Source organism: Neltuma alba, unplaced genomic scaffold (genome assembly GCF_004799145.2).
Source record: "Neltuma alba isolate B1F8T4 unplaced genomic scaffold, ASM479914v2 tig00010857_pilon, whole genome shotgun sequence".
NCBI lineage: Eukaryota > Viridiplantae > Streptophyta > Magnoliopsida > Fabales > Fabaceae > Neltuma > Neltuma alba.
This window is the reverse complement of record NW_021635651.1, coordinates 292,774-319,911: the sequence shown is the minus strand read 5'-3', so window position 1 is coordinate 319,911 and position 27,138 is coordinate 292,774. Positions and strand designations below refer to the sequence as shown.

The window sequence follows — 27,138 nt, the reverse complement described above, 5'->3', positions numbered from 1 at the left end:
TTAAGTTAAAGATATGTTATTAGCTTACTATACGCCATTCACTCTATTTGAAATACATAAATAAAAAAAGTATGTTTATATGACGCACACTTGAGAAGATTGTTAGAATACAAGTGTGAATCATGTTAGATGGAATTTGTTATCATTAATATTCATGTCATTCCTTATATCTCATGTTCCTTTTGAAAAGACTCTAGAAGAGTCAGTGGTGCTTGACTCTCCATGAGTGCACAAGTTTCTACCATTGAGTAAACGATGAAAAATAAGGCTATAGAAGAGCTATATTATGATTTATTATCTCGAAGATAAAATTCATAATTGATAATATATTCCTTATGAAATATTAAGGTGAAAAATGAATAATATGATATGGTAACAAGAAGTTTACCAATAATTGAAAATAATTTTATAATAAATCAGAAGTTTATACATTTATAGTTTAGCATGACTGGTCAGATCATCTCGGATCATAATAATGCAAAATATAATGAAAAATATGCATTGACATTTATTAAAGAACCAGAAGATTCTTTAAAATGGTATATGATTTAAGAATTTTTATATACTGATTGTTCTAAAAAAAACTAAATAAGAGAACATCACTAGCTTTGCTCAAAATCAGATCCGTGCATATTTATAATGTATCAAGATTATATATGGGCTCATTTAGACACATATGGATCAAAGTAATACCTTATGAGTAAAAGGTGCATCTATAAAATGGTCACAGATGTTTATGATCAACTTGTAATTTGAAGTTTGCAAATATGTTCAAATGATTACATTGAGTACATAAATTCCTGATTATGAAATTAATATGATTCTCATTGAAATTGTTAGTGATTGTTCCTCATGTTGCTGATGATTATATGATGAATAAAAGCCTTCATAAGTAGTTAGATCAAAGCTTAAGAGAACAAAATTCCCATTTTAATGTTGGGATGATTAATTTTATATATTTTTGCACATAAATGCATCAAGCCAACAATGTATTGTGAATTCTCCCATTATAATTGACTTTTGATTAGGAACTAGACATTTTTCATTTTAGAATGTGTAATATCTATTATTCTACCGCAATAATACACATAGATGGATATTAAAAGTAAGTTGGGATCAATGTTGGATAAGAACCTTTTTTTTGTCTCTAAATGAAACAAAATAATGTTTTTAAAGGAGATTTATGGATTTGGAAGACCTATAATACATGTTCCCAGCATGAGAGGGAGAAAATGAAAAGCTGAAAAAGAGAACACATAGAATGCATTTTTATTATTAAATATAGATTCTCAAATATAGTAGTATCAACTAGAAGTTCATAAAGTATTGCATTCACAAAATATTATTAATATCTGCTAGATGCAATTACTGACCTAAATGAGAATTCTTAATTCTTATATTTCAGTTAAAAATACTCCTATTTTTTAAGACATGCAAAGACATAAGAATATGATCGGTTCCAAAAGAAAAAAAAAATGAACGAATGATGATGATAATTATACTAAGGAGACATGAATTGCAAAAGAGGTTAAGATATAACTATTTGACCCTTGAAGAGACTTAATTGTTTGAAAGCAATAAAGAGATCTCAATATGTTATGTCATAAAAGAAAAGGAGACCGATAAAGAAATAAAATTGTTGACAATAATTTTAGTGATGATATCACATGATCAAATGACAATCTTATATATAAATTTGTCATAAGATACAAATAGAAAAATAGTTGGCCAACAAAAAAGAGAAGACACAATATAATAGGGATTTGTCTATCTCTAGCCCAAGCACGTGAAGTGTAATATTAGTATCATGTAAATAGGCATTTGTATAATAAAAGGAAAAATAAAGTCTTGTGGTGGATTAAATTACATATCTTATCAATCTAGCAGTCTGGTAATGAATGAAATTTGTTCATGTGCGTGTTGGAAATATATGACTATAACATATGACTCACTATATAGTGAAATTATAGGTGAATCCCACAAGGATTCAAATCTTTGTGTAAATTCAAATGTTCCAATACATAAATAGATCTGGATCATAATATATAAAAGTCCTTGAAGAATTTAAGTTTCTAAAAGCATACAATTATGTCTCAAGAACACTACTCAATTAAGTTTCTATATAAGGCATATATGGTTAATATCGACTGAAGGAATGATGTAAACATATTTCAACTTGTCCATTTGTGAAAAGATTAAAAATGAGTTTGATATCAACACTATTTATGATGATAGCATCAAAACTGCTGATAAGTTTTCAAAAGCTGCGAATTACTTTAAAAGAAAGAAAGAATTTGAAACGAAAGCTTTGGGAAGAATAAATATGGATAAGTCACATCCATTATGTAGACAATTAAGCCATGTCTGTTATGTGTTTTGATAGCTGTGAGATCTTTAAATGTGGACTAACGATCTATTTAGACATCTAGAAAGTGATGAATAAATACTCAGTCCAGAAGCACTATATTTTAGTGTCACTGAGTACATATATATTTATCTAGCCACACAAAACTTGACATGTCATTTTCTAATTAGCATGATATAGTTTTTCATCAACATAAAAATGATGGAGTGAAGTTAAGAACATTCTTTGTTACATCAAAGGTACTGTGGATGTGATATTATTTTATCTAAAGATATCTAAGACTAATCTTACTGGCTATGTAAATAAAGTATTTTCATTTGATCCTCGTGTTGAGAGATCAGAGTATGATCTATATGTGGGTAAACTATAAAAGGACTATTTGTCTTATGATTTTCAAAAGATTATGAAATTAAATATTTGATGTTTTCATTACTACAATATTGGAAGGCTTGTTTGTTATATTAGACTTTGCAAACTCAAAGATGTCAACTAATGTTGTCAATGCGGGGAGTAGATACACGTTGCACTCTTTTTTCTTGTCTATGGTTTTCTCCCACTGGGTTTTCCTAGCAAGGTTTTTTATGAGGTAGCATTGCATAGTGTATTAATAAATGATATGCTCTTTTTCTTCCTCTAGGTTTTTGTCCCATAGGGTTTTTTCTGGTTGAATTTTCTTTTTAAATAAGTTACATGAATGTATAGTGGACATTTAAGGAGGAGTGTTATGAATATAATAATATCTTTGTGGATGTCCACATATCTCCCAATATCTTCTATAATCTCCCATATCTCTCATTATCTATATATCCCTTAATTATCTATTGTTATTATGTAATCTATAGATTTTATCAATAGTGTAAATCTGTACCTATAAATAGAAACCATGTATAATATATTAAGTACCCTTTACTAGAATGAGAAATACTCTCTTGTTGATCCTCTCTTCTTCTTTATTAATAACACATTAATCATATTTAGCCAAATTCGAATGTTGACGGGTCTACCAGGAACAATACTCTCTTCACTTCTTAATATAAGAATTAAAAATTAAATAATTAATTTATAAAAATTTAAAAAAAGTAGTTAAATTAATTACTAATAACCCTTTAATATAAGCATCAGAATTAAAACTAGTCTTAATAGAAACCTTTTTAATAAGTGTAATCAATCGGGTGCTTTGGCAAAAAGAAAGAAAGAAAAGGAAAGTATAGTAAATTGGAGTGTTATATTTATGATCAAAACAAATATCTTATCTAGCTTCTATATTTAGAATTGAAGGTAGTACATTTTTCTATGTGATTTTTTTATATATGTAAGATTTAAAAATACACAATGTTACTTAAATGTAATTATGAACTCTTTTCTACTCAACCTAATTACAACTGTTGATCATACAATAAAATATTTCACTGAACTTTAGGACCAATTTGCAAGAGTGCGTTTTCACCTTCTTCAGTTGATCCATTGGCTAACCCTTTTTTTGTTTTTAGGTACCCTGATAAAGCTGTGAAAATAGAATGCAGCTCTATAAGAGGGACTTCATGAAATCCATAAGAGAGGTCCAACCCACTTTTTGCTAGGCAATCAGTTTCAACCATAATACGACATTCATTTATTAAGTTTCAATGTCCATGATCTTCATTTCTTCCTTCTCGCATGAGATCTAGTGCCTCAGAACAATCATTGTGAAGCAGGATCCTTCTATATATATGTCCAGCAACCTAAGTACATTTCATTCCCATGAGGTAAGTCCAAAGCTCTATTTTCTATGCATCTGTAGTTCCCAAGTTAATCATAAAAGCTTGGGGAACTTGAGATGCACTGAAACTTGCAAGGATTGCCCTAGTCCTTTGAAGGAGGCTTGGTATACCAGTCCCCACATTCTCAAAAATTTTGTCATCTCTACCTTTTCCATAGGAGCCAATAAAGTATCACAAAGAATTCTTTCTAATGGGCAAGATCGCTCCTAATAGCTTCTATAATATTCAACCGGCCCCATTCCCAAACCTCACAGGAAAAAAAAAAAAAAAAAAGAGTTCGGTTTGATCCTGTTCAATGAGAGAGCTATAACCCCTTAATAATAGAGCAATCCCGAAGAGGATGAAGGGTATCTTCAGCCTTGTCATCGCACCAAATGCCGGATGCATTAGCACTAATCCCCCTTCGGTGCCTTTCATAATTTGTTAAAAGATGATCCTAGAGTAATAACCAAAAGAGGACTTACAGTGTTGAGATAAACCCAGTTTCCAAACTTTCTGCCACAATGGATGAGGAGTCAAGTTGTCACTCTAGAGAAGATTATATGCAGACTTTAGGGAGAAATGCCTGTTATGTTCAAGTTTTCCACGTTACAAGTTTCTTTCTCCTCTTCTAGTTACAATTTGCTTCTTCCCTTGCCTAACCTTTTTTCCAAGTATCTCATATTGACATATGCTATTCCATAGTCAAGATCTAGCACATGTTTGTTCAATGTGAGGGACTCAATCATTGCCAAATTGGTATTTGTTACTACTAGAAAAAAATCTTTTTTTACCTTGCCTTATCTATGTTGGTTATTGTGCCAACAATGTAATAAATGAAGTGCTAATATTTTTGTAAATAACGATACAATATTTATACCAGATGTATATGCATATGGTGTAATATTTATTATTTATAGTAGAAGGTAGAGGAACCGATGTAAACACAGCTTATATACATCAGTTATGAAAACACTCGGTGTTATTAATCATCGAGAAATAGAAAATCGCACGCATCTCTTTCCGCACATATTGATAAGTTTCATTTTTTACCCTCTCATGGTAGACGAAACCCCTAGATACTTTGCAAGATTAAAACTCATTTTGTCACTTAATTGAGCAGCCCTGTTGTGATTCACATTGTTAGTAAAGAAGACTCTTGTCTTACTTTGGCTAACTTTCTGGCCAAAGATGCTACAAAAATTATTCAAGCAATTCATAATGACTTCTACCTGGTCAAACAAAACCTTCACAAAAAGGATGAGATCATTGGTGAAGAAGAGATAGGAAATAGGGGTCCATATTTCTTAAGCTTAAGGGGACGCTATCTATGATCATTGATTACCTCCTGAATCATATGAGCAAGTTTCTTAATACAAATAACAAAAAGATAAAGAGAAATAAGGCCACCTCGTCATATGTCTTGAGAGGCAGTAAACTCTTGGGTTTTACTACCCTCCTACAGAATCTATCTGGCAATAAACTGTTATGATCCATATTTTTGGAGAAGAACACTTTGACTAATTTTCCGGCCAAAGATGCTACAAAAATTATTCAAGCAATTCATAATGACTTCTACTTGATGAAACAAAACCTTCACAAAAAGGATGAGATCATTGGCGAAGAAGAGATGGGAAATAAGGGTCCATATTTCTTAAGCTTAAGGGGACGCTATCTATGATCATTGCACTAATGCAAAATACCCCTTTTGGCTTCAGTTAAAAATATGCTTTCGCTACTCTATTGGAAGTGTAGTAGAAGGCAAAGAAGCGAAAGATAGGACTTATGGTGTCTGTCATAAAGCAACAGACACCGTAAGTCACAACTTACGGCTTCTGTTGCGCAGTGCAACAGACGCCGTAAGTCACAACTTACGGCTTCTGTTGCGCAGTGCAACAGACGCCGTAAGTAGTCATTTTTTGAAAAAAAAATAGTAATAATAAAACACAAATCCAGTAATTGCCAACTACTCATGAACTAATACATACAAGCATTTTTCTCCATATCCAATGTTAGAAGGACTAAAAATGCCAAAGCCAACTTAAATTTCAGCAATTGCATAAATTTGTAATAACACATAAATATAAAAGCCAGATACTCTGCCTAATTTGGCTGACATTCTCTTTAAGCTGAAAGTATTGCTGCAGGAATGAGAGAAACCCAAAGACAAATCCTCCGCTGGAGAACATTATTTCATATGAGATGTTACCTTTGAAAAGCAAAGCTAACAAATAATTTAAAAAAATAACCTTGAAATCTGGAACTGATAAAAGAGTAAACGTAGTTGGACTTCTCCAATCAAGGGATCCAATAACAAGCACTAGGACTCACATATAGAAGTGATTAAATGAGTTAGTTAGTGAATGTGTGTGTGTGTGTGTGTTACCCTGGCTATGTAAGTAGTAGGCTGGTTGATGCTGAAACATCTGTTATAATGATGATTAAGTGTTGATTTCTAATATGAGAATATTTCCACTTCGTTGATCTAAACAACTCCTCCTTATAGCATATCTTGCTTTTATTCGAGGCTGAATGGAGAACACTCAAATGCTTGTTTTGATGGATACGAATATAAAAAATATCAAAATTACCTATATCCCCAAGAGAATAACTAGAGGAATTGGTCTTAATTCAAACATACATATTTTTGTTAATTCATTCTACTCAATGAGATATACCTCAATCAAACGACTGAAAGATAGTCAAAAAAGTGAATGGATCAGTTTATTTGAAATTCAAGTCTATCAGTTCACATCATACCTGAATAGTGGACTTGCTGCTTGAAATAGCAAAGAAGAGAGAGGAGGAAACAGAACACGAGAACGAAAAAATAAGTACTCTATTGAGATGTCATGATTGAATTTTAAAACTTCAAAAAAGGTTTGAGTTTTCGATATATGAACCTGCCCATCTACTTCGAAGCCGTGACCTTTCAGAAACTCGATGCCGTCATTTCGATATGTTTTCACTATAAGAAGATTTGAGCTTCTCTTGTTCACTGTCACAGGCCAATAGCCAATATATTTCAATGCGATAACAAGATGAACACAACACTATAAAAAAAAAAAAGGCAAGAATAACTCGGTTAGGTAAAAAAGGACTCCACTTCAAATGCTACAAATCTAATAGCATTTCTCTGTGATTAAATCGATTGATTTTGTGCACTTTATAAGCTGAAATCGTGCTGGGAAAACAGAGGATATGAAATCTATTGTTTCTCTTGTAGAAAAGACATTTTAAAAACTCAAACTCGTTCAATGAACAAATGACTTAAACAGGAAAAAAATTAATAGCGTTAACAAGAATCCTAATTTCCTCGCCAATCAACGAACAAGAGCATTGAGCATAGAAAAATCTAAGAAGAGGCTTAACAAAAATAAAACCTATTTTATTGCATATGGACTTCGGCATTTTTGGCTGTCGCGATGCCTCCTCCGGGGTTCTCCGCTAGGGCTAGTTTCCCCTGCACCATAAGATCAACCTTGACATCAAAATCGAACATGGTGGAGAAAAATAGAAAAAGAAGAAGATATTTCAACCAACATGCCATCATCACACACCCACAGAAAGGAGCCACAATAATGAGAACAAACATGAACAAAATGAAAGTGAAAAAGGGTGTAGGAGGTGAAACTCATGTCGTACTGAAGAAAATGCCTAACGAAACACACAAGTAGAGTCGAAGAGCAAAGCAAGAGAAGAAGACCCACGCGTACTGAAGATTGCCAGTGAGAACAAAAAAGACAGACAAGACGAAAGGAAGAGGCGCGCTAAAAATAAATGGACGGAGGGAAAGGGCAGATTTTTTTTTAAATATAAGAACAACTTGTGGTGTCTCGTCCAAACATGGAATAGACACTGTACATTAAAAAAAAAAAAAACTTGTGGTGGCTGGCCAAATTTGGACCAGAAACCATAGATGAGAAGGCCTACGACGACTGTCCATTTTGCATCAGACGTAGGAGATTCGAAAAATACCAATGGCTACTGCTTTATCATGAACCAAAGGCCATAGAATAAAAAAATAAATGCCTCCTTTTTATCTGTATATAAAAATATTTACAAACAGTTAAATGTAAATTATAAAATCAAGGGTTAAGGTGCAATTTTAACAACAAAGTTTACTCCAAGGGGCACTGGGCACCATAAAGTTTATTTGGGTGCAAAAATATACATGAAGTTGTCAAAAGGGAGCATCTGGCACCATGCTGTTAACGTCTGTCAGTTTACCGTTAGAGGGGCCCAGAAAGTCAGTTTTAAGGTGTATTTTGAACAACAAAGTTTGCATCAAGGGGCATTAGGCACCATGAAATTTACTTGGGTGTAAAAATATACATGAACTTTGTAAAAGGAAAAAAATAACAAAATTATTCAACTTCCATAAATATCCATTAATTTTATTCTTTTCGGTCTCACCAAATGCTATATTTTCTCTCTATAAATTTCCACTTCCAAGCCGATCCATCTTTCTCTCATCATAGTCAACACACACACTCTCTCTGTCATGTCGTTTTCTGAGTCTCCAAGCCTTTTATATGTATTTAAGCAAAACACATCTTTCCCTTCTAGGATATGAGGTTCATTACTTGCACCTGAGTACTACCTCCAGTCCTTAATATAGGATGCAATGGACTAATTTGAGAAGATTAAAAATAAATAAATAAATTACTTTAAATATTATATTATTTATTTATTTGATGCAATAGCATATAGTACATGATCTCTCTAAAATATTTATATGCATCATTAAATTATATATTAGTTTACAAGCCAAGAAAATTAATTTGGAGAAAAAACAATAAATATAATATCTTAAAGTAATTTATTTATTTATTTTTAATCTCCTCAAATTAGTCCATTGCATCCTATATTAAGGGCTAGAGGTAGTAATTGGATGCAAGCAATAAACCTCATATCCTAGAAGGGAAAGATGTGTTTTGCTTAAATACATATAAAAGGCTTGGAAGCTAAGAAAACGACATGATAGAGAGAGTATGCGTGTTGACTATGATGAGAGAAAGATGGATCGACTTGGAAGTGAAAATTGATGGAGAGAAAATATAGCATTTGGTGAGACCCAAAAGAATAAAATTAATGGACGTTTATGGAAGTTGAAGAATTTTGTTATTTTTTTTCTTTTACAAAGCTCATGTATATTTTTGCACCCAAGTAAATTTCATGGTGCCTAATGCCTCTTGATCCAAACTTTGTTGTTCAAAATGCACCTTAAAACTGACTTTCTGGGCCCCTCTAACGGTAAACTGACAGACGTTAACAGCATGGTGCCAGATGCTCCCTTTTGACAACTTCATGTATATTTTTGCACCCAAATAAACTTTATGGTGCCCAGTGCCCCTTGGAGTAAACTTTGTTGTTAAAATTGCACCTTAACCCTAAAATCAATTAGAAGCAAGGTTATCATAAAAAAAGAAAAACTTTTAACTTTGTAAAAAGAATAAGATAATTTAAAAACTAATTAAAACTCAAGTATTTGAATTAAAAGATTAAATTTTTTCTTTGCATAAGTTAAGAAAATAAAAGTAAAGTAATTATATGTTTGTTTTATAGAGGATAAGAGCTAATATATATAATGAAAAATAATTTAAAATCATTATAAATACTTATGAAGTCTGTTCAATATTGAACAGAAGCCATATGTTAGCTTATAGCATCAGGTTTGTGAGGAATTGAAGCGAAAAGTTTCCAACTTATATACTACTTCTGTTCCTTGTGTAACTGACACAAAAGTAGTAGCTAAATCAGTATTTTACACTAGTGTTGATTACCTCATGAATCATATGAGGAAGTTTCTTAACACAAATAACAAAGAGATAAAGAGAAATAAGGCCTCATCATATGTCTTGAGAGGTAGTAAACTCTTGGGTTTTCTATCCTCTTATAGAATCTATCTAGCAGTAAACTGTTGTGATTCACATTGCTGGAGAAGAAGACTCTTGTCTTACTTTGACTAACTTTCTGGCTAAAGATGCTACAAAATTATTCAAGCAATTCATAATGACTTCTACTTGGTCAAACAAAACCTTCACAAAAAGGATGAGGTCATTGGCGAAGATGAGATGGGAAATAGGGGTCCATATTTCTTAAGCTTAAAGGGACGCTATCTATGATCATTGATTACCTCCTGAATCAGGTGAGCAAGTTTCTTAATACAAATAACAAAGCGATAAAGAGAAATAACTCTTGGGTTTTAGTGCCCTCCTACAGAATCTATATGGTAGGGGAGGAGATGCACCGTCTAATCACATTCAGAGGTAGCTCAGAATCTTTAACTCATCTAAGCACCTCATAATAAAGCTCTACCAAAGCTTATCATAAGCTTTCTCAAGGTTGATTTTTATAGCCATAATCCCTTTTTCTCTTTCATCATTCTCATAGAATGAATTACCTCTTGTGTTATGATCACATTATCCGCTCCCACCATGCTAGACAAAAAACCATAGTGGTTTGGAGAAATAGTAAGGGGGATTATCTTAATTCTACCAGTGATCAATTTTATGATGGCTTTATAAATCACATTACACAGACTAATGGGGCAAAAGTCCAAATCATTTCTGGTCTATCCTTTTTTAGAATGAGGATAATAAGAGTATTGTTGGCATCATTAATCATTGAGGGATTTTTAAAGGACTCGTGGATGAAATGAACCACTAACAAACAAAGATGCTCCCATTGACTTTGGAAGAAGAGAGCATTGAAGCCATTTGACTTGGCGATTTAAGAACTCCCATATTAAAAAAGCTTTGCTTAATTTTTTTCCCAACAACTTCTTTTGCCAAATCACTCAGCTAGGCATCATCAATGGTTGAACAGGAGAATTATCCTTGTAACATGTCATCAATTGTAGCATCTTTGCATAAGAGTTTGATAGAATGAGAAAGCCATAGTTTTAGTACCTTTCTTTTCAAAACACCACTCACTAGCATCATTCATTAAAGCCTCTATTTTATTTCTTTTCTTCCTCAAATTCACATAGCTATGGCAATACATATACTAATTAAACTTTTCCTCTTGGCCCCACAGTAAATCTTCCTGTAGAAGAATCCTCTAATTCGCTCTAGACTTTTGAAAGAGATTCTCTAACTTATATTATTTGATACAACGCTGAGAGAGATTATTTAGGCCTTCAATTCCATTCATCAGGTGCCATTGTTTATGGGCCAAGTGAACCTAAACTTCTTTGCTCCAACACTGTACTTGTTCAATAAAGTGAGAGATATTGTCGAGCCGCTCATTCTGTACATCTAAAGCACTCTGAATAAAGCTATTAAAGTTTCTATGTAACACCCATGCTACTACAAATCTAAAGGAAGTCTTATGGGCTTCTCCCCTTCATGAATCCTTGACGAGTCCAAGAACTACGGGACAATCAGCTTTCACACTCTCCTCTAAACGCCAAGTGTAGAAATCTACACTACAACCTAGATTCATGAAGCTCATAACATCAAATCATGTGCATTTTGTGAAATAGAGCAGTGTTCATGAGAAAGTAGAGTTGCATTAAAGTCCCCTTTGATATACGATGGCCTTGACACCATATTAATAATATTTGTAAGCACTTGCCACACTACACATCGCTTGATAGGGTTTGGTTTAGCATGAACCACCATAAGGAATGCTTTTAAGCTCCTGTCTTCTAAATCCAAGTGCATAAATTGCTCACTCATGCCAAGTACATTCATCTTTGATTTCCCGTTCTTCCAAAGAAACCATATGCCGCCGTTGTAGCCTTGTGCATCAAAGTGTTTAAAACCTAGAAGTTAAGTAATCTTGTTTGCTCTAGGGCCACTCACTCGTCTTTAAAATAGCTGAGATATCAATATCATGTCTCTCTGTAAGTTCTCTAATCAGTCTAGGGGACGATCTCGCATTGGTACCATATGTGATTGGAATCATAAACCTTTTCTGGGTGCAAAAAATACCAATAAACTTTTTTAAATGGAACATAAACACCACCACTATTAAATAATGCAAACTTCCATTATTTTTATTTTGGTGGGCCCACTCTATTGTTTTAAAATGATTATTTTATTAAAAAGAAAAACTCCTCCCACATTTCTCTTGCCCTACCCTCTACCATGAGACATATCCTTTCTCCTCTCCCTCCAACTTCTTAACTCTCTCCCTCTCTCCAACTCCAACTCTATTACCCACTATATATCATACTCTAAGACCATCACCCTTAATAAAAAGGCCATGTAGCCAATCATATCCTTATCTTATGAGATTAAGAAGTCCCCATGTTTGGACTATGGTCGCTTCTCAATGGGTGTAGGCATGGCAAAGAATGATAAAAAAAAAAAAAAATCAATGCAAAAATAGCTGTCAAATAGGGAATATTGGACTAGTTAAGTCACGACGGCACTGGATTCTACAACTTACTATTCTTGTACTCCACCACGGCACCACCTAACCCGACCACCTTCATTTATTATGTGCCCTTGAAAAACCAAGAACTTAAAGCATCTGATTCAACCCAGAGAAAAAAATAGGGTTAAGGTGCAATTTTAACAACAAAGTTTTCCCGAAAGAGCACTGGGCACCATAAAGTTTATTTGGTTGCAAAAAGATACATGAAGTTGTCAAAAGGGAGCATCTGGCACCATGCCGTTAATGTCCGTCAGTTTGCCGTTAGAGGGGCCCACAAAGTCAGTTTTAAGGTGCATTTTTAACAACAAAGTTTGCATCAAGGGGCATTAGGCACCATGAAATTTATTTGGGTGTAAAAATATACATGAACTTTGTAAAAGGAAAAAAATAACAAAATTCTTCAACCTCCATAAACATCCATTAATTTTATTCTTTTTGGTCTCACCAAATGCTATATTTTCTCTCTGTAAATTTTTACTTCCAAGCCGATCCATCTTTCTCTCATCATAGTCAACACGCACACTCTCTCTGTCATGTTGTTTTCTAAGCCTCCAAGCCTTTTATATGTATTTAAGCAAAACACATCTTTCCCTTCTAGGATATAAGGTTCATTCCTTGCACCCGAGTACTACCTCCAGTCCTTAATATACGATTCAATGGACTAATTTGAGGAGATTAAAATAAATAAATAAATTACTTTAAAATATTATATTTATTGTTTTTTCTCCAAATTAATTTTCTTGGCTTGTAAACTAATATATAATTTAATGATGCATATAAATATTTTAGAGAGATCATGTACTATATGCTATTGCGTCAAATAAATAAATAATATAATATTTAAAGTAATTTATTTATTTATTTTAATCTCCTCAAATTAGTCCATTGGATCGTATATTAAGGACTGGAGGTAGTACTCGGGTGCAAGGAATGAACCTCATATCCTAGAAGGGAAAGATGTGTTTTGCTTAAATACATATAAAAGGCTTGGAGGCTCAGAAAACAACATGACAGAGAGAGTGTGCGTGTTGACTATGATGAGAGAAAGATGGATCGGCTTGGAAGTAAAAATTTACAAAGAGAAAATATAGCATTTGGTGAGACCAAAAAGAATAAAATTAATGGATGTTTATGGAGGTTGAAGAATTTTGTTATTTTTTTCCTTTTACAAAGTTCATGTATATTTTTACACCCAAATAAATTTCACGGTGCCTAATGCCCCTTGATGCAAACTTTGTTGTTAAAAATGCACCTTAAAACTGACTTTGTGGGCCCCTCTAACGGCAAACTGACGGACATTAACGGCATTGTGCCAGATGCTCCCTTTTGACAACTTCATGTATATTTTTACACCCAAATAAACTTTATGGTGCCCAGTGCTCTTTCGGAAAAACTTTGTTGTTAAAATTGCACCTTAACCCAAAAAAATAAATAGCGGGAATTTTGAGATTGTGTTCATTCATCATCATCTCTTACCATTCCATTCCCATCTTTTCATTGGCAAGCCGTGATGGTCTGAGAGAAGAAGAAAGAGAGTACCGGCACATTAGTCCTCATGGTATATGTTGTTGTTGACATGAGGTGCCATGTTTGAGACTGGTGAGAAAAGGAGTACAGATAGAGTCACTAATACGGGCTGGGCCCACGAGCCCAGCCTGCCAGCCCGCTAAAAATGGCAGGTTCAGGTTAGTAAAATGCCAACCCGCCAAGGTGCGAGCTACTTCAACCCACACTGCTTTCAACTCGCTCCGCTGCGGGCTAGCCCGCTTTTTTTTTTTTTTTTTAATTTTTTTATACAATTTTCAATATACCATACAACATAGTTGTAAGATTTTGACCCTCAAATTCCACATTGACATCTCCTCATTCATGTAATTGCATATGTAATATACACATAAAAGATTTAGTTAATTAATTTGGATAAGAAAAATAGTTAAATTAATTATTTGGGAAAAATATGTGTTAGAATTTCTAAAATATCTTCTCAAATTATAAATTAATCCTTATATTATTTTATTATAACTCACTACTCAAGTTTAAAACTCTAAGTCTAATTTTAAAATTTCACATTAAGTTCAATTTATACAAATAATAATAATTTTCTTAAAAAAAATATTTAGGTGGCCGACCGGCTAGCCCCCAAGGCAAGGTGCGGGCTATTTCAGCCCGCATCGCTACGGGCTGGCTCGTATCCGTACCACCAGCCCGCATTACTAGCTCTAAGTACAAAGGGTACGAATTCTAAATAAGAAAGAGTGCTAAAAAGTTGAAAATAAGAGAGAGAGAGAGAAGACGGTCTGACAGTGGAGGGTGTGGGAAGAGTGTGTAAGGATTTTTTTAATAAAATAATCATTTAAAAACAATAGTGTGGGGCCCATAAAGATAAAAACTAGAAAAAATGGCAAATAAAGACTCTTGAATATATAAAATGGCAAAATGGGTCCCTGAATTAACAAAATTGCTACCAAAGACCGGGTCCTAAATATGAATTATGAAATGTTGGGCAAAAGTCAAAAATGCCCATCTGCTTGTTTTTTTTTTTTCTAATATCTTTTCTTCTTTTTTTCCTCTCCCTCTCTTCGTCTATCTCTTTCCTACTCCCTTCTCCTTCTACCCTAACCCCATTTCCTCATCCCCACCCCTATATCTCCCGATTCTCTCTTCTCTCTTCTTTCTCTATCATCTTCTTTGTTCTTGTGTCCGTCTTCTTTATTTCTTCTCCCAAAGCAAGCAAATGATGTAACATACTATTTTTTTTCTCTATAAAAAAAATTGTAATTAAAAATATATAATAATATTATTATAAAAAAATAAAAAAAATATACCCAGCTTTCCACCGACTTCGGTGGAAAAGCTGGGAATAATAGTCTAGAACAAAGAAAACATGGGCGCAAGAATTAATTGGAGGAAGAAATAAGGGGGGTGGCATTAAATTGAAGAAGGAAAAATGGGGGATGGGGTAGTTAGATGGTGAAGGGAAAATAGGATAAAAGAGGGGGAGAGGAGACGGAGGAGGAAGAGAGAGTGAAGGAAGAGAGAAGAGAGTGAGAAGCGGAGAGGAAAAGAGAGAGAAAGCTAAATTGCAGAGTACCTGACGGTTTTGGAGATCATTTAGGTACACAAAACTACTTCTTGTTATCATATTTTCTTTATGAATATTTCCTATATATTTATATCTTTATATTATTAGTTTCCTTATCATGTTTAGAGAAAATTTTACCGTTTGAGTATAGAGTAAATATGGAGTTTTGACAATATATGACCGTAGAAATTTAAAGATCCATTATTAAGGAATTTTAATCGGTTTATTTTTGTTTAATGATTATTTTGAGAATTTTAAACTAAGATTTTAGTTGAAAAGTTTGTTATTTAGACTTGTAATATGTTTTTACCGATTAAATTTGAGTTAAATAATTTATTTGAGTTATTTAATATATTATTGATGTTTTAATCGGCTTAAATATTGAATAAGTTAAATATATATTTTTGAAATAATTTTTGAATGCTTGAAAAATTATAAATTGAGAATTTTGTGAAATTAAATAAAGCTACAGTTTGTTTATAATTAAAATATATATATATATATATAAATTTAAATAGCCTTATATGTAAATTATTTTTTCAAAATAATATCTATTATAAATGTCTAGATTTGGGAGAGTTAATATATTTATGTATTTTGGTTTAGAGGGTAGTCTTAGAATTTTAGAGTAGCTTTGGAGTAGTTCTGAGTTTATATTAATAAATATTTATGTGCAATTTTGTAGACTTGAGAATTTTGGAGTAATCTTTGTGTGAATATTTGTAAGCTAAAGAGTGCCAGGTAACTCTGAAAATTCTTTCTTGTACATGTGAATTGTGTATGATATTATATTGTGGATTTACTGATTTTTATATCATACTGAAAAGTAGTATTATGATTTCAAATAAATGTTTTGATATGTTATTTGATTTTGTCAAGATTTATTGCTATTAATTATGATCAATGTTTAAAAATATTGATGGCTAAGGATTTGTCATGAGTTGCTATTAAATGGTATATAAGTTTTATGGCTATCTTATCTTTAAAATATTTGAGGACGTATTTATGATGTAACATTATTGGCATATGACATGCATTGTTGGGCTAAGGATAGAAGGAGATTGCATGGATATGAAATTACCACGTGGTATGCCATCACTCGGTGCACAGTGGATGGCACTTGTCAGGGCCCCTTCTTCCATGTTTTCCTTTGGCCGGGAATTCATTGGAGTTGTGGGACATGTGACACCTCCCTATTCACAAAGGAGGGGAGCCATAGTCCGAGCTTGAGCTCTATATCTTTGGCCGGATATATCTCTTGTATCGGTGAGCTTGGAATAAGTCAGTAAAATGGATTAGTTCCTATCGGACTATGTGTTAGCCTATGGCTCCAGTCAGCGGTATAAGGGTGGACGGTGATATAAGGGAGGCATCATATTGCTTTAATTTTGGATATATTAGAAAAATGATATTGGTATATTGTTGGAAAAAAAAGTGAAATTGAATTGGATATCTCAAATCCGTGATTTTTAATATATTTATATACACACATATAAACAGATTTTTGGTTTATCATATATGATTTGCTTGTATAGGTTAGAATTTCAGTAGTTACTGAGACGTTTGAGCTCATCCCCTATATTAACAATTTTTCAGGCGAATGATCTAGTAGGAATCAAGGGAAGGCACCAATGGAGTGAGCCGTGAAGGCTTTTGTGCTCCTCAAGCACATGCTATGTTATATTTTTATTTGCCATGACTATAAGACTTTAATAGTTTATGTTGTTAAGTGATGTTAGAAATGTTTTGAAATTTTGACTTATTTGCAGTATTAAAAATATGTATGGACTTTTAAATTAAATATTTTATCGAGTATATTGATATAATTATGTGAGGTGTTACAAATGATGGGACTAAGATGAAGGATACCAAGACAAACAAGAATCAAGCTCAACAAAACTTCTACTGGACATTGTTGAAGCCTAGCTCAGGTAAGGAATTGGGTTCCCTTTTGTCGCCGAGTTCTGGGTTGAAATTGAAGATAGTTATGGTGGCGACGGCGGGCACTGCTAGTAGGAAGGAATCGTTCTCATCTTCTGTATCGAATGCTCTCCATATATTGTAGCTTGAGATGAAAGTGTATCATCTTTTGATTCACTCTTTGTTGAATCCATACCCAAAGAGGGGGATTCAAATATTGTCTTCTTTGTTCTGTTCTTCCCCTTGATTCATTGATTGGTTTGTAAGTAGAGAACGAAGCTAAACACAGAGGGTTCCCCTTTAATGTTCTTTGATTTGTTCTTTGAGTTTATGTTCTCTTTATTCATAAATGAATGGCAATGTGTGAGTTCAATTATAAGCTTTATTTTGTTGGGAAGTTTTTGGAGTGGGGACAAACTGAACTTTTATATTCCTTCTATCTTTTGTTTTTAAAAAAATATATAAACAATTGAAGTCAAGGGCAATGCAAAAAGGATAACGAAGTGGACTAGAAAGCATGAGGAGTGCATTTTTCATCTTGTATGAAAACTTTATTGGAACTTATCATTGGTCTTACTTAACTAGTAATTGGTTTAACTGAACTTGTCATGAATCCTATATCAGAAGTGCTTGCTATCAAAGAAATCTACATATTCTTATTTCAACAGAGAAATTTAAAATCGTATGAAAACCTTATTAGAACTTGTCATTGGCCTAACTGAACTTGTCGTGAATCCTATATCAGAAGTGCTTGCTATCAAAGAAATTTGCAAATTCTCATTTTAACAGAAAAATTTAAAATTGTATGAAAAACCTTATCGGAACTTGTCATTGGCTTTACTTAACTTGTTATTGGTCTGGCTGAATTTGTCATGAATCTTATATCAGAAGTACTTGCTGTCAAAGAAATCAACAAATTCTCATTTCAATAAAGAAATTTAAAATCGTATGAGAACCTTATCAGAACTTGTCATTGGTTTTACGTAACTTGTCATTGGCCAAACTGAATTTGTCATGAATCCTATATCAAAAGTGCTTATTGTCAAAGAAATATGCAAATTCTCATTTCAACAAAGAAATTTAAATCGTATGAAAACCTTATCAGAACTTGTCATTGGTTTTACGTAACTTGTCATTGGCCAAACTGAATTTGTCATGAATCCTATATCAAAAGTGCTTATTGTCAAAGAAATATGCAAATTCTCATTTCAACAGAGAAATTTAAAATTATATGAAAACCTTATCAGAACTTGTCATTGGCCTTACTTAACTTGTCATTGGCCTAACTAAACTTGTCATGAATCCTATATTAGAAGTGCTTGCTGTCAAAGAAATCTGCAAATTCTCATTTCAAATAGAGAAATTTAAAATTGTATAAAAACCTTATCGAAACTTGTCATTGGCTTTACTTAACTTGTTATTGGCCTAACTGAATTTGTCATGAATCCTATATCAGAAGTGCTTGCTCTCAAAGAAATCTGCAAATTTTTATTTCAACAGAAAAATTTAAAATTGTATGAAAACCTCATTTAACTTGTCATTGGCCTTACTTGACATAATTTAAAATTATGTAGTGGTTATGATACGATTGGATTGATGTTATAACAGTACTTACATTTTGAATGACAATTTTTATAATTGTCAGGTCAATGACAAGTTTACTAAAACGAATGACAAGTTTAGTAATGTAAACGACAAGTTCCGATAAGCATTTGATAGGAATTTAAGTTTGTTCATTAAAATAACAATTTCCACAATTATTGGATGAATAACAACTTCAGTAAGGCCAATGACAACTTTAGTAAGTCGAATGACAACTTTTGATAATCTATTCATACAAATTTGAGCTTAAATTGTTAAAATGACGGAATTTTTATATTTCTTTATGAAATGACAAGTTCAGTTAGTCAAATGATAACTTCATTAGGACAAATGATAACTTCTGATAAGCTACTCATACAAATTTGAGATTCTCTGTTAAAATAACTGAATTTGCACATTTATTTATGAAATGGCAAGTTAAGTAAGGCTAATGACAAGTTCCAATAAGGTTTTCATACAATTTTAAATTTCTCTGTTGAAATGAGAATTTGCATATTTCTTTGACAGTAAACATTTCTGATATAGGGTTCATGACAAATTCAGTTTGGCCAATGACAAGTTACGTAAAACCAATGACAAGTTCTGATAAGGTTTTCATACGATTTTAAATTTCTTTGTTGAAATGAGAATTTGCTGATTTCTTTGACAGCAAGTACTTCTGATATAGGATTCATGACAAGTTCAGTTAGGCCAATGACACGTTAAGTAAAGCCAGTGACAAGTTCCGATAAGGTTTTCATACAATTTTAAATTTTTTTGTTGAAATGAGAATTTGGAAATTTCTTTGACAGCAAGCACTTTTGATATAGGATTCATGACAAGTTCAGTTAGGCCAATGACAAGTTAAGTAAAGCCAATGACAAGTTCTGATAAGGTTTTCATACGATTTTAAATTTCTCTATTGAAATAAGAATATGTAGATTTCTTTGACAGCAAGCATTTTTGATATAGGATTCATGACAAGTTCAGTTAGACCAATTACTAGTTAAGTAAGACCAATGATAAGTTCCAATAAAGTTTTCATACAAGATGAAAAATGCACTGCTTATGCTTTCTAGTCCACTTCCTTACCCTTTTTGCATTGCCCTTGACTTCAATTGTTTATATATTTTTTAAAAAACAAAAGATAGAAGGAATATAAAAGTTCAGTTTGTCCACACTCCAAAAACTTCCCAACAAAATAAAGCTTATCATTGAACTCACACATTGCCATTCATTTATGAATAAAGAGAACATAAACTCAAAGAACAAATCAAAGAACATTAAAGGGGAACCCTCTGTGTTTAGTTTCGTTCTCTAATTACAAACCAATCAATGAATCAAGGGGAAGAACAGAACAAAGAAGACAATATTCGAATCCCCTTCTTTGGGTATGGATTCAACAAAGAGTGAATCAAAAGATGATACACTTTCATCTCAAGCTACAATATATGGAGAGCATCCGATACAGAAGATGAGAACGATTCCTTCCTACTAGCAGTGCCCGCCGTCGCCACTGCAACTATCTTCAATTTCAACCCAGAACTCGGTGACAAAAGGGAACCCAATTCCTTACCTGAGCTAGGCTTCGACAATGTCCAGTAGAAGTTTTGTTGAGCTTGATTCTTGTTTGTCTTGGTATCCTTCATCTTAGTCCCATCATTTACTTGCTTTGGGAGAAGAAATAAAGAAGACGAACACAAGAAAAAAGAAGATGATAGAGAAAGAAGAGAGAAGAGAGAATCGAGAGATATGGGGGTGGGGATGAGGAAATGGGGTTAGGGTAGAAGGAGAAGGGAGAAGGAAAGAGATAGACGAAGAGAGGGAGACGAAAAGAAGAAGAAAAGAGATTGGAAAAAAACCAAGCAGATAGGCATTTTTGACTTTTGCCCAACATTTCATAATTCATATTTAGGACCCGGTCTTTGGTAGCAATTTTGTTAATTCAGGGTCCCATTTTGCCATTTTATATATTCAAGGGTCTTTATTTGCCATTTTCCCTAAAAACTAATGCAAATTTGCATAAGTTATCAAGGGTGGTATTTTTTCCCATTTAAAAATGTTTATTGGCATTTTTGCACCCAAGAAATGTTTATAATGCTAGCCGTAGATTTGATAAAAAGTCTTGGGTATTTCTGCAGTTCTAGCCCTTAATAATTTAATCTTTATCATATATAAATTATTTTGGGTCAAAAGAAAATTTATTTAACTGCATTAAAAATGACAATTGGAGCTTCCAACGTTAATTTGTTTTAGTGGCAATGTACAAATGTTTTTTTTGGTTGTGTTAGAAGCTCCATTTGTCATTTTTAATGGTGTTAGTTAAATTTCTTTGCCACATGAGATAATTAATGAATGATTCAAAATAATTTATATATGATAAGAATAACAAGGTTAAATGGAGAAAGATTAGAGACCGAGTTATAGGCAAGTTAAAAGTTCAGGAACTAAGATGAACTGAATTATAATTAAGAAATTGAGTTACAAGTAGGTTAAAATTTGAATGACTAAAAAAATTAATTTTTTCCAATTTTTTAAAAAATGTACCCAAAAAAAAAGCTATAATCATGAAATTTATAGCTTGTTTGGTTCAACCACATTATATGTGTGCAATGGTAATATTCATTACATTATCGTAATTTGTTTATTTTTAAAATAGTTTTTAAAATTTTAATAATACATTGATAACCTCTCAAAATTCTTACCAATTCAACTTGTTTTCACACTCTTTTGTGGGTGTTGGAAGCTATTTCTGTAGGGTATTTTGCTTAAAGTTAGAAAATATGACTTGAAAATGTGAAGCTTAATTTATGCTAAAAATTGGGGATTATTTGTCCAATGCTTCTTAGATTCTTGGTGTAGGAAATAACAAGAGTTAGAAGATGAATGACAAGGAAAAAGACTTAACCTATAAAGGTTGATCAGAGGAAGATCAACGTTGCAAAGTGAGCAACAATGGAAGAACCAAGCAAAGGAGGCTGAAAATGCATCATCTGTCACAGTGTCTGAAATAGAGAGGAACTAGAGGCAATCCATATAAGGCGCTGCAGCACTTGTCTATATCCGCCGCAGTGCCCAATCCTTTCCATGGAATTTCCCCATTCCATGTAGTCTGCCACAGCAAATGAGCCTATCCGTTGCAGTGCCTGTCCCTACACAACTATTTGTTTTGTTTTATAACTTAAAATTTAGGGCATATAAAAGGGAGAACTCGTAATTTTTGGGCAAACTTCAGCTTGGGGGCTTATTTAGAGATGTTCTCTGCTAGGGTTTGGGGATTTTGAGGCTTGAGAGCATTGGGCTCGAAGTTGCAAGAGATTTTAAGCTTCTTTCTTAAATTTTCTTGGTTTTCTTCTTCTCTTCTCTGTTGTTTCTGTAATGGCTGCAAAATACCTTTGTATTTGTGGCTCTTTGCTAAATGTGTAGCTAGAATAGTCATTCTAGGGTTATTTTGATTTATTGTATGGATTAAGACTTGTTTCAACTCTCTCTTAGTGTTAATGATAATATTATGTTGTTTTTATCTTGAACCTAATGCTTTATTGTGATTGGCCACCATTTGGAGTGATTTGTTTGATTGGATGAAGCTTGAGAAAGTCGAATCAATCTTCAAACTTGGATAAAAACATGCTAGATCGGAAGTTTATGCTATTAAATGAATGGTTTGTTGATAGACTAGAGATACAATTGACCTAGCATTGTCTAAAAAGGGTTTTGGTTATTAAAGTGTAATCTTTTTAAACAAAAGCAAGAGATTGTGAAGTATTATTAAGATTACAAAACTTGGTTTTGACTTGAAAAAGCTTAATCAATATTTGTGAACTTTGGGCTAATTAACTTAATTTATCATTTAACACTAAATAAGAAGTAGCTAATCAAGTTTTATGAAGTACAACAGTGATAAACAACCACATATCTTTATTTGTCTTAAAGTCAAGTTTATTTTGCCTTGATTTTAATCTTTGTTTTTAAAGTACATTAAACAACTTTATTTACACATTAATTTCACTTAACCTAATCATGAGTACAATTGTGATTTTTAACTCGTCTGGCCTTAGTCTCTAAGGAAACTATACTTTTTATACTACTTGCGACCCTTGTGCTTGCAATTAAGCTAAACGAGGAACATATATTAACTATTTTTATGTAATTTAACTTTTATTAATAAAAAATATTATGCGGATCAGTCTATAACTCATTAACATAATATTTTTTCCCATTTGTATCTATAGCATACTAAATTCTATATAAATATATATATGAATTAATGTAAATAATTTGCAGTTTCTACTTTTTGAAAAGAGATTGCGTGAGAAAGGAGTTCCAAAAGGATTACAATAGGAAGTGACGTGTATTCGATCCATGCCATCAATTACATATGTAAATTTGGTCCTTAAACATAATTTTCCCCCTAAACTATATAACATTAGATAAAAAAAAGTTTTCTCCAGGAAAGAAAAGATAAAAACGTTTTCTAAAATGGTACTCCTCTAATTTTCAATGTCCGTAATTAATTTGGACATATTAAAAAAATTAAATAAATTAGTTAATTATAATATTAAAATATTCATGTATTGTATATATATAACATATAATAATAAATATAAAAAATAATATGAATTAAAATTTTACATTTAAAATTAAATTCAACTTCATAATTAATTCCTGTACTTGATATGAGATGGATGGAATATTTTGAAACAATAATCATTTTGAGCTTTTAATATGATTTTGTTTCCCCCTTTTCTTTAAATTCCAAATCTGCATTGTTGCCTAGCCCGGTATTGATTGTGAGATTAGTTATATGAAAAAAATCTCATATAATAATCATAATTTGAAATTTTTTTCACATCAGAAGAGTAACGCGCTAAAGTAGATACGGATATGCAGACGTTTGTAGTTCAAACGGGGGGCATACAATGAACATTCAAATTCCAAATAATTAATGCCTTTTGACTTCCAATTAATAACCTCCACAACTTTTTGAGTGGTCAAAGAAATAGGAGCGCTGAAAATTATGAGGCCATGCAACTTTTGCCCGTGGGGAATATCATTAAACTGGGATCATGCCATCCGTTCCCTTCTTTTGTTATGGGAAACATCAATCAATTGATTTTCGTAAAACAAAAAATTAATTAGAATTAGTTAAAACTTAAATGTAATAACTAAGTAAAATATATACATATTTTTTTTTGTAGATATATTCTTATTTATAAAGAGGATAAGTGGGAGAGATACTAAATAAATAATAAAAAAATGTATAGGAGAAATGTAATAACAAAAGTGTATAGCAAATGAGAGAGAATAAATAATTAAAATATTTATAAGGAGGAAGAGTCATCTCTCTTCTTCTCTCGTAATATAAGTCAGCTTCTTTTTCTGATTAATGCAATATATAGTCACTAGCCAAGAAAATTCACTAAATAAAATTAACCAAGAGCAAAATTAAAAAACATATTAAATACTGAGACAAATTTAAATTAAAACTTATTATATAGATCACACCCTCTCTAAATTTAAAACTTATAAATAGAACATGATTGAGTGTTACCTTTTTAACTAATTTATCCTGACTAAAAGTAATTAAAATTAGTTTTTATATCTTTTTATTTTGTCAAGAATTGTCATATGACATTTTGAAATCATAGGAATAAATCACCAATATTAGATTTCATTAAAATAGATTAGATTGCCCTGTAACACCCTAACAACCAAACTTACCATACATACCATAATTTCAAAAAGAAACCAACACATAAACATAATATAAAAAGAAACATCTGTACAGTTCACTGCACGATTAACAAAAGAACCAATCTTAGCTCAGCGGCATAACCATGTTAGAAAAGATTCCACCCATAATATGGTTATAAAAAGCCTCTCATGTGCCTAATTTACGCAATTTTGTAAAGACTCAAATTCAAAAACATAATACCAAAGGAATATTGATCAACTAAGTTACGAAGCTGCTTATCAATCAATAGCCATGACAACATTCAACGCGGGGATCCATAGCCTCTAGGTCTTCCGAAGAAAGTCTTAATAGCTTTGAAAATATAATCGTATGAAAACAAACAATGCATGTAACTCAATGATCAATAATGTCCAAAATAAAAGAATGCACTCTTAGGTGGCAAATAAACAACGAAAATAATTAAAAGATTTTCAGAGCATTGTGCTCCTTCCTCATTGTACCTCCTCTGCTGCTCTCACCTAAAAAGAAAAGTAATGAAGTGAGACTTTATCTCAGTAACACAAATTCCTGCACACTTCCCCTATGAGCACTTGTAAAAGGTACCAGATGGGACTAACAACCAAACAATGAGTCAAGATATCACAATTACAAACAAGAGCAGAAGTTAGAAACTACACAGCAGGTAAAACTACAAAATATTCATAATCATTATCTATTAGTAATTCAGTTCCTGGCTTATAATCCCTCCTAACCATGTGATCGGTGACTCTTATGAGCTTCCATCATGTGCGGTGCACATTGCCCAAAGTGGTAGAGCACATAGGCCATTGGTTCCTTCAAAAAAGAGGTATGCTACCTTAGTGAGTTTACTATCCAATATGTTAGCAGGTATGTTACACTTGAGGTATATTACACTAGGATGGAGGCAACCACGTGGTCATGAAAATCATATCTCTAGCATACCACCTTCCCCAATATAACATATAGATCATAGATTCAAGATTACCATTCCTTATTTCTTACCGCATCCCAAGCATATGAGCACACACATAAATATATGTGTGTAAGATGTAACATGTCACACCTTACTTATATAGTACCTTAGCATTCATTTAGAACCATTCCAGACCATGTTAGATGGTCTTACACTTAAAAATTTCAATTTGGGCGTTAATTTTTGGGAAATTACTATTCACTGTCCAGTTTTCAGATTACAGGTCCAACTTTGAAAAATCATAACTAATTCTAGAAAAATCGTATGGAGGTGTTCCAAAATTCTACAGAAAACTCTTTCAATGCTCTTTAAGGAAAAAATATTCAACTGAACTCACCTTCACTGAAAACGTACAGTTTATTAGATTAAGATTATTATTTGTTTGGTAAAATCTGGACTTTCCAGATTCTCCGCCTTAACTTTAAAAATTCATATCTCTTCGTATACACATCCAAATGAGGTGATTCACCACTCATTTTAAAGCTTGGGGTGTGCACTATAAGTATACCAAATTTCGTAGCTTAACTCATTCATATGGTAGGTCAAACTGAAGGTCGAAACTAACTGCTCCATGACCTACGTTTTATCCCTTAACATCTCTTTACTTTAATTTTTTTTATTTCTTTGGCATACCTAACATGGGCTTACTTTTTCCCATTCATGATCACACATTCCTATACATGCCATAGCTTTATAATTAAATACATGGCATTCACAATATAATTATAACATAGGAGAATTATACATTGAATATTAGTATCAATCATTAACATCAATAATTCTCCACTTCTTCTCCTTGCTTCTGATGCCATTAGCGCCCATCATTGATTGACTCTAAATGGTTGGTTACGAAGGGGTGAGATTCGGGGGAATCTCAGTAGCAAACATTACCACATACATGCACAAGATGGATGCTAGTGTATGGTATGTAGTTTTTCATAAACTTAAGTTAACTAGTGACATACCATCATGCTTTATGCTTGGTATAAAAATGCATGGCCATGGGAACATATTAAAAACAGCATTTCCAGCAACAATCATTATGTCACAACATCATTCAAACAACAAATACAAACCAACACATGAGCATACCATGTCAAGCACATAAAGGGTAAGTTCACTACCTTGCACCTCAAGCTTTCCTCTTACTTTTCCTTTGACTCCCTTGACTTTCCAACCATGTGGGCATTCAGTCAACATCACCAAACATCCTCTTGGATGTTCCAAAGGTCCTAAACATAACCATAATGATCACACAATCCATTAGGACCATTAGATTACATAAAGTTTAGACTAGCTTTCTTGAACCTCAACCCTTTCTCTTAGTCTTAGGGTTTTCTTTCTAACTTTTCTAATATAAATCTTATCATTTTC

At 32.6% G+C, this 27,138-nt stretch overlaps 1 long non-coding RNA gene across 1 annotated transcript; it reads right to left on the bottom strand.

Annotated features, from left to right (window-relative positions):
• Positions 1–7,062: 7,062 nt before the first annotated feature.
• LOC114759505 (uncharacterized) lies at positions 7,063–7,884 on the bottom strand. Its single transcript, XR_003741925.1, has 3 exons — positions 7,815–7,884; positions 7,488–7,567; positions 7,063–7,102 (listed from the first exon to the last, which is right to left on the bottom strand). It is a non-coding gene; the product is annotated as an uncharacterized LOC114759505 (long non-coding RNA).
• Positions 7,885–27,138: the final 19,254 nt, after the last annotated feature.